This window comes from Anastrepha ludens, chromosome 6, assembly GCF_028408465.1.
Source record: "Anastrepha ludens isolate Willacy chromosome 6, idAnaLude1.1, whole genome shotgun sequence".
NCBI classification, from domain to species: domain Eukaryota; kingdom Metazoa; phylum Arthropoda; class Insecta; order Diptera; family Tephritidae; genus Anastrepha; species Anastrepha ludens.
The window spans coordinates 30601098-30610139 of NC_071502.1; the positions used below are offsets into that span (position 1 = coordinate 30601098).

At 38.3% G+C, this 9042-nt stretch overlaps 1 long non-coding RNA gene across 1 annotated transcript; it reads left to right on the top strand.

Moving 5' to 3' along the window:
• LOC128867554 (uncharacterized) lies at positions 1 to 5461 on the top strand. Its single transcript, XR_008454994.1, has 4 exons — positions 1 to 37; positions 239 to 820; positions 3455 to 3642; positions 4355 to 5461. It is a non-coding gene; the product is annotated as an uncharacterized LOC128867554 (long non-coding RNA).
• Positions 5462 to 9042: the final 3581 nt, after the last annotated feature.

The window sequence follows — 9042 nt, forward strand, 5'->3', positions numbered from 1 at the left end:
ACTTTTGTATCGTCACGCTACAACACATGCAAACAAGGTGAGTCAAGTGCTAATACTCACTGCACCACCGCCAGAGTGGTGCATGAAGTGGCGCGTCAAGTGCGTGTATTACAGGCCCTTTGTCCTCTTACGTAAATTCATTCTTATGTACATAGAAATAAAAATAAGGAAAACAAGAAAAAAAAATAAAGAAAATAAAAACATAAAACTTTATTTGTTCGCTCATTCGTGTTCGCAGATTTTAACCAAGCAGAGCGTACCGAGATACACAGTATGTAAGCATGACAACAAGAACAACTGCATAGTAACCTGCAAGCACCTAAACCCCGCGCCCAGTGATTCCATTGATGTTGCACGTCTTCCTCGCCAGTTGATTTACAAGAAGTTCGCTACTTACGAACGCAAACAAACAAACAAACAGACAGATGAAAGTCGCTAAGGAGTGGTGCAGTCGCCTATGGCAACTTATAGTGTGCGGCTTCTACGTTGTGGCGCTTTGGCCACGCATACTCACCAACACACACAGCCATACGCACGCACACAATGCAGCTAGTTCGAGTGTAATTCCCTCCTTATGCAAATATCAGCCAAGGAGGAACTTTGAACAGCATATGCGATACACAAATACTTGAAAATGTGATGTGACTTGAATGTAAATGCCGACATACACACATAACTATATGTGGATGGATATGTGAGCGGTGAGTGTATGTATGTATGTGTGCGTGCTTCCGCATACAAAGCAACATTACCATACACTCAACCGAGTGTTTGCTCATGGAAGTGAACTCGCCTGGAAATTTGGCAGCAATTTTCGTTGGTAAGTAAATGCAAAAAAAATTTTGTGGTGAGTAATTGCTATTTTTGGTTGCTTGGTTTATTTTTTCCCATTCCCAAAGCGTTAATGATTTCAAATAAATAAATAAAATAAAATGTCAAGAGCCTTGTGGGGTCATGTGTGGCATCAGTAAGTCAGTTGGAAATGACATTAGTGACATCCAAAAAAGTCAGAGGTAATTGGGTGTGAAGCAGAGATTTAGCATTGAGAAAAAACACAACATTGGATGCACTTCCAAGAAACTCCCAAGAGCAGTGATTTAAAAAATGAGTTGACTTAAAAACGTATTAGGTAAATACGCGTACTTCAAAAAAAGGTTGCAAACTAATCGGATATGCCATATCCCCGGAGCGTGGTTATGCAATGCCGCCTAAACAGCTAACAAAATATTTGCTTTACATGCAAATATTTTTGAAAAAAACCTTTAAAAATTTGTCTGCATTTAGCTTGGGCCTATTCCGCTTTAAATAGTAGACGAAATGTAAGTAATATAAATTTATGGGTTTATTAGGTGCGCAACTAAGTTCTCGCTGTTTTTTTGATGACGAAAATACAACTTTATTCTGAGAAATAGTTACAAGTGAATCATTGAAAGTATTTCCCATCGCTGGCTACTACTTTTTCCCATCTTTGTGGTAGATCTCCTATACCGTCGCGGTAAAACTGTGCATCTCTTGAGGCTATCCACGGATCAAGCCATTTTTTGATGTCTTCATATGAATGGAACTGCTGATCAGCTAGACCATGTGCCCCGATCGATGGCAGGTGATAATCAGACGGCGCAATGTCTGGAGAATATGGCGGATGGGGTAGGATTTCCCATTTCAGTGTTTCCAGGTAGGTTTTAACGAGTTTGGCAACGTGAGTCTAAGCATTGTCATGCTGTAGGATCATTTTTTCATGCCTCTCCAAATATTGCGGTCGTTTCTCGCGCTGTGCTCGGCTCAATCGCATCAATTGAAGTCTCCAGTGATGGTTTCGCTTGATTTTAACAATTCATAGTAAATAACACCAACCTGGTCCTACCAAATACATAGCATAACCTCCGCAGGGTGAATAATCGGTCGAGACGACGGAGAAGCTTGACCGGGCAGTCACCATGACTTTCTTTTCTTTGGATTGCTGCAATGAATCCATTTTTTATCACCCGTCACGATGCGATGAAGAAACCCCTTCCTTTGTTGTCGCTGGAGCAGTTGTTCATAGGCGGAAAAACGACGTTTAACATCCCTTGGCTTAAACTCATAAGAAACGCAAGTCCCCTGTTTCTGACTCAGTCCCAAAGCATGCAATCGCTAGGAAATGTAATACTGAAGCAAGCTCTTCTTGCATTTGACACGGATCCTCATTGATGCCTCCCATTAGGCGACTTCGAAGGTTTTTGGCCTTCCTTTACGCGGACGGTCGGACGGCTGGACAGTCTAAAGAAAAAACACTTTCGAATATCTTACAAGAACCACATAAAAAAATATTGCAAACTGTATGAGTTACCATGCAGACCGTGCCCGAAAAAGTAGTTTCGAAAAAAACGAGTTTAAATTTTCAGGTGCATTAAACGAGGGCAGGTACCTGTGCGCATCAAACTCTCGTCGGGCAGTTACATTTTCTCCCACAACTTTGTATCTATGGAGAGTTTTTACAATCGACTTCCACTGAAATATGCCTAAAATTATAAAAAGATTTTTTTTTCCTGGTTCACTCCTCTCGGAAGCATAGAGCCTCGAGAAGACTCAGTCTTGCGTTGGTTTCGTTAGCCTTGTTTTGGTTTCTGACAGGGTAGGGGATTAGCCTGCCGCTAGCAGTCCTAGATAGTGGGAATGCCCACCTGTCGTAGCTTAGAAAGAACGCCATCTTACTGCTTGGAGTGCCATCTGTGTCTCACATTTTTCTGGCGGAAGGATCGCACAGATGATTGAGGACTTCGCTAAAGTGGTGTGTCTGCGCTATTACCGCAATCGTCTGCTTCCTCTTGCTGGCGCCACTGATGCAATGTGTAACTGTTTGTTTTTCTTTGTTTTTTTGCTTGTTTTAGCAGCCACAATGCAAATAATGCGCAGACTATTGTGCGGGAGTAAGCATGGAAAGGATAAGAGAAATGGAATCGGAGGCTTTTTTTCTTGTTTTTTTTTTGTTTTAGAAAAAGGGAAAGTAGGGAAATTTGAAAAATTGCGAGGACCGTGCCTTACTTTAGAATAATAATCTGTAAAGAAAATTAAGCATATGTAAATTCTGGTAACCCCTTAAGCAAGCCGTTCAAGGGTATACGATTTTTAAGTATTTGCAAAAATAAATTCTCATTACTCCATCTGCGAAGTTTTCTAAGCGTAAGCCTCTGAGAAATCGTAGAGTCGTATTGGCAGCAATTACTGAAAAAACCAAAAGCAATCAATAGGCATTATTTTCATGCTCTTACTAACTTTTGTATACAAATTCGTCGTTAATTTGAAATATTTTGTAACTAGTCGCAAGACTTAATAAGAAAAAATATTAAAAAAAAATCAGTATTTTATGTATTCTGGCTACTCACTTCGACGATAATTCAATAATTTATGTCACATTTTACATTTATTTACACATTTTAATGACATTTGCTTTACTTTTATTCTTTTCTCCCAGCTCGCATTTAGGAAACCATACATGAAAATTAACCTACATACAAATAAATGGCAACAAAAAGCTATGCAAAAAACCACATCCATACCTACTCGCCGAACTGCGAACTTTGAACAGAACTGTGAAAAAGGACTACGAAACACGGAGAATCGAACTTTATCGTAAATAAACTTTTGCAGCAAAGTGAAATGGTACAGAAGTCAACATATGGTTATGCATGCATACACATGTACATACATACAAGCATTCATAGACATATACATATATACATACATAAATACATACATGCTCTCATATATATATACAAATACACATCCATACAAACATACATACATACATATGTTTATACTTACGTAGTTTCAGTGACAGTTGCCACTTTATTTATGATACTTTCACTGCACGCAATACAATTTCACTTCCTCAAATGTTCATTTGTATGAGCAACACAGTGTGGCTATGCGTGCGGTTGAGTGTGTGTGTGTGGGTGTGCGGGAGTGTTAAAAAGTTGGCTTCCTCGGCGGTGCCATATAAAGTTAATTAAAACTGCATTTTCTGTCCGCACGAAAGTGAGAAACCGACACTCACACACACTTGCGCAAATTCACACAATTACGCGCACACACAGAAGCTTTCAGTTCTCTTACTTACAAACTCTTTTCATACGATTTCATTTAATTTTCTACTTACACTTTTATGTGCAAGTGCATGTGTTTGTATACATGTGTGTATGTATGTTTGTGTATGTGTGTATGTACGTGCTGTCAGTCACCTAAAAGTAAATAACACTACGAAAATTTCGTTGTTAATAAGGTTACCGTTTCTTTATCTCTCATTCTCTCGTTCTCTCCCACTCCCACTCACTCTCACGATGCGTCTCGTCCTGGACTCGTCTGCTACTTACAGCGCGCTGACAATCTGGACACAAGTTGCAGGTCCCAGCTATCTTCCAAAAGCCAATTAAAAGATTTTTGTCATTAAACGTACCCTGGCACATACAACTCTGTGTATATACATACATACATACACGTGTATGTGTGTATAGATGAGTTCTATGTCACATATACCTATACATATATATATTCATACTGTGTTTACATGTATGTAGCCTGTAGTTGTATAAGTTAAGTAAAAAAGTAAACGATACGCTTTTGAAGAGACACAAAAACAAAGTTTTAAATAGTCTTTAGAATGATTTACTACATTTTTTAAGAACTTGAAAAGTCTTCTGATACTTGGTCATGAAAACACATATATTTGAATATAGTGGGTGTGTATTTATGTAATTTAAGAAACTATTTAAATGGAACTAGACGCTTTTATATATCTGTATGTAGAGTTACTCACTCGTATTTGCATAAGCCAAAAATCAAAAAAAAAGTTTTTAGCTCTCAGTTACTTCGGCGTTAGGCATCAAGCGAGCTTCGCTACAAACACAAACTCTAATTTGTTACAGCCTGTAAATGTACATAGATAAATGTGGTTTTGCGTATTACATACATACATAAATAAGTAGATTCGTGTACAAATGTTTGAGTATTTTTTTCTTTCTAAAATTGATTCATAATTACGCTTTAAAGGTCATTGGAATATTTTCTCTCCGACATCGCAAGTGTGTGTGTTGTATGCACACACTTACATACATTTATATGAACGGAATTGCTATCATCCATTTACGTAAAGTAAATGATTTGAATAATATATTTGTAAGCAGTTTATTTATTGTTAATAATAAATAAAATAAGCAGTTTATTTCCCCACTTTGTATTCACTAATTTCCTATTTCTAGCCAAGCGCTGATTAGGTTAGCATTTAAGCCTTGTTAACTGCAATTTTGTACTTGTAAATATTATATAATAAAAATGTACAGCTAAGTTACGCTTAAGTACGCTTAAGGCATTTTTTAGGCAACCCTTAAGCATCATTTTACTGTGAAACTAACAAATAACTCGTCTAAGAATAACTAAAACTAAAACTAAAACACTGACAATGTATAGACTTGAAAATAAACTAGCAAAGCGAAACTGAAATGCGTTTAATGGTTTTATTTATCGTACAAGACTTGTCTTCGTAATCGCAAGGTAAGTATGTAAGTGCTAAGTTAAGGGGGTATTCTAGTGTAGAGGCCCGAACTTCGAGCATGTTTTGACGGTGAATAAAAAACAAGCTATTGAAATTTTTACTATCCAGTTTTTTACCACTTATTTATTTATATATAATATTAAGAGCACACAAAATGAATTAAAAAAAAAAAAATTCATAGAATTATGCGACCTTGAAGTGGTTAGGTTAGGTAGTGATGGTTGCCCAGAGAGTAGGGCCCACTTGGACGAAATAGTTTGGTTCATCCTTTGTGATACCATTGACGGAAAAAAGGGGAGAAAGGGAAGGGAAGGGATGGGGAGTGGTGAGTGTTTGTGGACTACCTTGTAGACTACCTTGAAATGGAAGGGGAAAACAAAAGGCAGTGTTCTCGTCGTCACGATTTCTACCCTTGTGGTCATCTGAAAACAAAACAAAAACGATGACAAATTCTTAATTAATATGAATGTCATTTTCGTTATGATGCAGAAAGAAAGGGAAACATTTTTTTTTTTTTCATAAAATGGCGACTACTCAAAAATTGAGCTCAATTTTTCCTTAATTTTTAAGCTTTCTCGAATTGTTTACACATATTAAAAAATTCAAATTTCCAGTTTTTCGACCGCCATCCGATAGAGATATATTTAAAGAATATTCATGATAAACCTCAAGCAAATCGGTTGATTAGAACTAGAGATGTCGTGCCGACCGTATCGAAAGAAGTAGTTTCGAGAAAAACAGGTTTAAAGTTCGCCGTCCGTTCAAACTAGTCTAGCTGTTGCGTCACTAAAATATTTGTAACTTCGAATTTTGAAAAATCCTTTTAAGGAGATATTTTGGAATACTTAAACTATCGAATTTTAAAAAAAAAAATTTCGATACTTGTAAATTTCTAGACTAGAATACCCCCTTAAAGAATAAGTTCGTAGCGTTTTTAACCAAGTCTTTTATTTAAACAAAAAAAAAAAAGAATTATATCAATAAGTTAATCAATCAACTGAGAGGTCAACGTTTTTCGACACCTGAAGAAGCGGTTGCGGCATTCAGAATGCATGTTTTGGAGGTACCTCATTCAGAGTGGTAAAAGTGCTTCGACAATTGGTTCAAACGAATGCAAAAGTGTATAGATCTTCATGGAGAATATTTTGAAAAACAATAAAGTGATTTTTGATGATTAAAATTTGTTTTTGTTCTCTAATCCCGACATATAAAAGGCACCCCTCGTAGATACCTATAAACGGCCATATTTTCCCTGATTTTCATTAAAATTACTTAAAATGAAGAAGTCCATATATTTTTTTCAAAATTGGCATACAGTTTATTTATACATTAAAATAATATACATTTTCTTTTTTTTTAATCATTTAAAAAGGCGGATGTACAAGCAATTCTTCCAGGAAGGTCGCTGCGGGGCTTCTCAATCGGCGGGCATTCTGGCATCGGCGTCAGTGACCTGAATACAAAAAACCAAACGTTTTTTTGTTTATTAATGTCACAATTTCTATATGAATTAACACAAATGGAAATAAAAATTCGCCAAATAAATCGCTTAAAAAAAATGAATTTTGGGGCGAATTTTCTTATCATTTTTGCTTCGAAAAAAAAATGTTTTGTTTTTAATTTTCGAATTATAAATTCACATAGAAAGTAATATCAAAAAGATATGTGCAAAATTTCAGGGAGATCGGTCAATAACTTTTCGAGTTATCGTGTACGCCAATTCGAAAATATAGTTTTCAAAAAAATGTGTCTAAAGTTTGAATACAACGTAACTAGACCTCTCCCAGCGTTTCCCTCACTATCCTCATAAAGACTGTGAAGATGGCGGACGCTACCCTCTTCCATTCCTTCCTAGATATAGGAGAGAGTGATCGAGCGCGCCTGTTTAGCGACTTCGCTAAATGATTGGCCACCACCAATCCAATCCACCACCGAATTGCGGGCCACCACTAATCCTGGGCCTCTGTTCTTGGGGTTTCCTCTTCCTGGCAGCGTTGCATTTTAACTCCCGAGTCCAATTATGGCGCATTCGCTTCAATTCCCTTTCCGTTGCACTCCTCTGCTCCTCTGATGTCCTTCCTGGCCCACTCGAGCGTCTGGGAATGCTCAGATAACTGAGAGTAATTCTGCTTACCGTAGCGCCCCAGGAGCTTAGTAGCCGTACGAAGATCAGAGAAGGACCGTTTACTCTGCCCTTGCTGCCATTTAGGCCTAGTGGAGGGTCCCCGGAGAGATACCACCGAAGTCCCCAGAAAACTGGGGGAAAGTGCCTTGCTGGTGCTGGCTTTCCCATTCAGCGCCCCTACTCTATGAATAGCAGACGGTTCCGATTGTACTCCGCTACCTATCAACTGTGGATTCCCACCCTTTACCCCCGGATTAGTATTGGAAGTCGGTTCCGACTTTCCCTCGGTGTCTCCCTTCGTTACTGCCTTACGCATCGATTCCGACGCATTACTCTCACTAGAGACTACCCACCGGGGCAAAAATTTTCCAGGAGGCGATTTCGCTCCTCCTGTCTTGAGAGAGGTGGTTTTGGAACTCTACGTAAATCGATAGCAAAACTTTAAATAAATAATTTTTTTTTTTTTAATTTTCCTAAAGTCAAGTCGAAATATGGTGAATGAATGCTATGTTTTTATTCTTGTAAAATAAAGGTATTGATTAGCAAAAAACAAATTATTGAAAAACATCGTTTCCAGCCTCTGACTACCCTTAACCCCTTAAGTAATTCGTCGTTACTGTTTACAACCTCTTCCCACCTCTCGACCAATTTGTTGATGTCGTTCCGCCAAAAATCGACTGGTCTGGTGTCAAAGAAGTTGTTGAGCCAGTTTTTAAACGTGCGGACCTCTTTGTTATCGAAGGTAACGCCCTTCATATGGTTTGACAGGAAGTGGAAAAGATGGTAATCGGTTGATGCAAGGTCCGGAGAATACGGCGAATGCTGAAGAACCTCCCATTCAAGCTCTTAGAGTGTGGCTTTGACGACTTGTAAAGGAGTATGGTTTGACCATGTCCATCAGGTCTTTTCAGTCGAATAGCCTCATTCATGCGGTGTAGCTGGGCAAAGTAGAGCTCATTGTTAGCCGTGGCATTCTTTTCGAGCATTTTTCAGTGTGCGATGCCCTTTTAATTTCACCAAACTCAGTTCATGATCTTCTTTGGTTGAGGATCGGGCTTGACTCTCAGCTTTGACGTATCTCCTGGAACCACTCACTCCATTATTTTCTTCACAGTGATGTATAGGCACGATTCTGTACAAAAAACGCTGTTTATGACCACCTGTTGCTCGATGGCGGGCAAGATGCTGAGAAGCAATTTGAAGTCAACTTTCTTTGTTTTCTTTTCGTTGAGCTCGTGAGGCTCCCACGCTCTCAAATTTTTAGTAAATCCTATTTAGTGAAGGTGATTCGAAATCGTTTTATGATCTCAGTTCATTTTCTCAGCCAATTGACGACTGGTTTGGCGACCGTTCCTGCGGCCCTTCAAAAGTGATTTGAGAAGTTCTT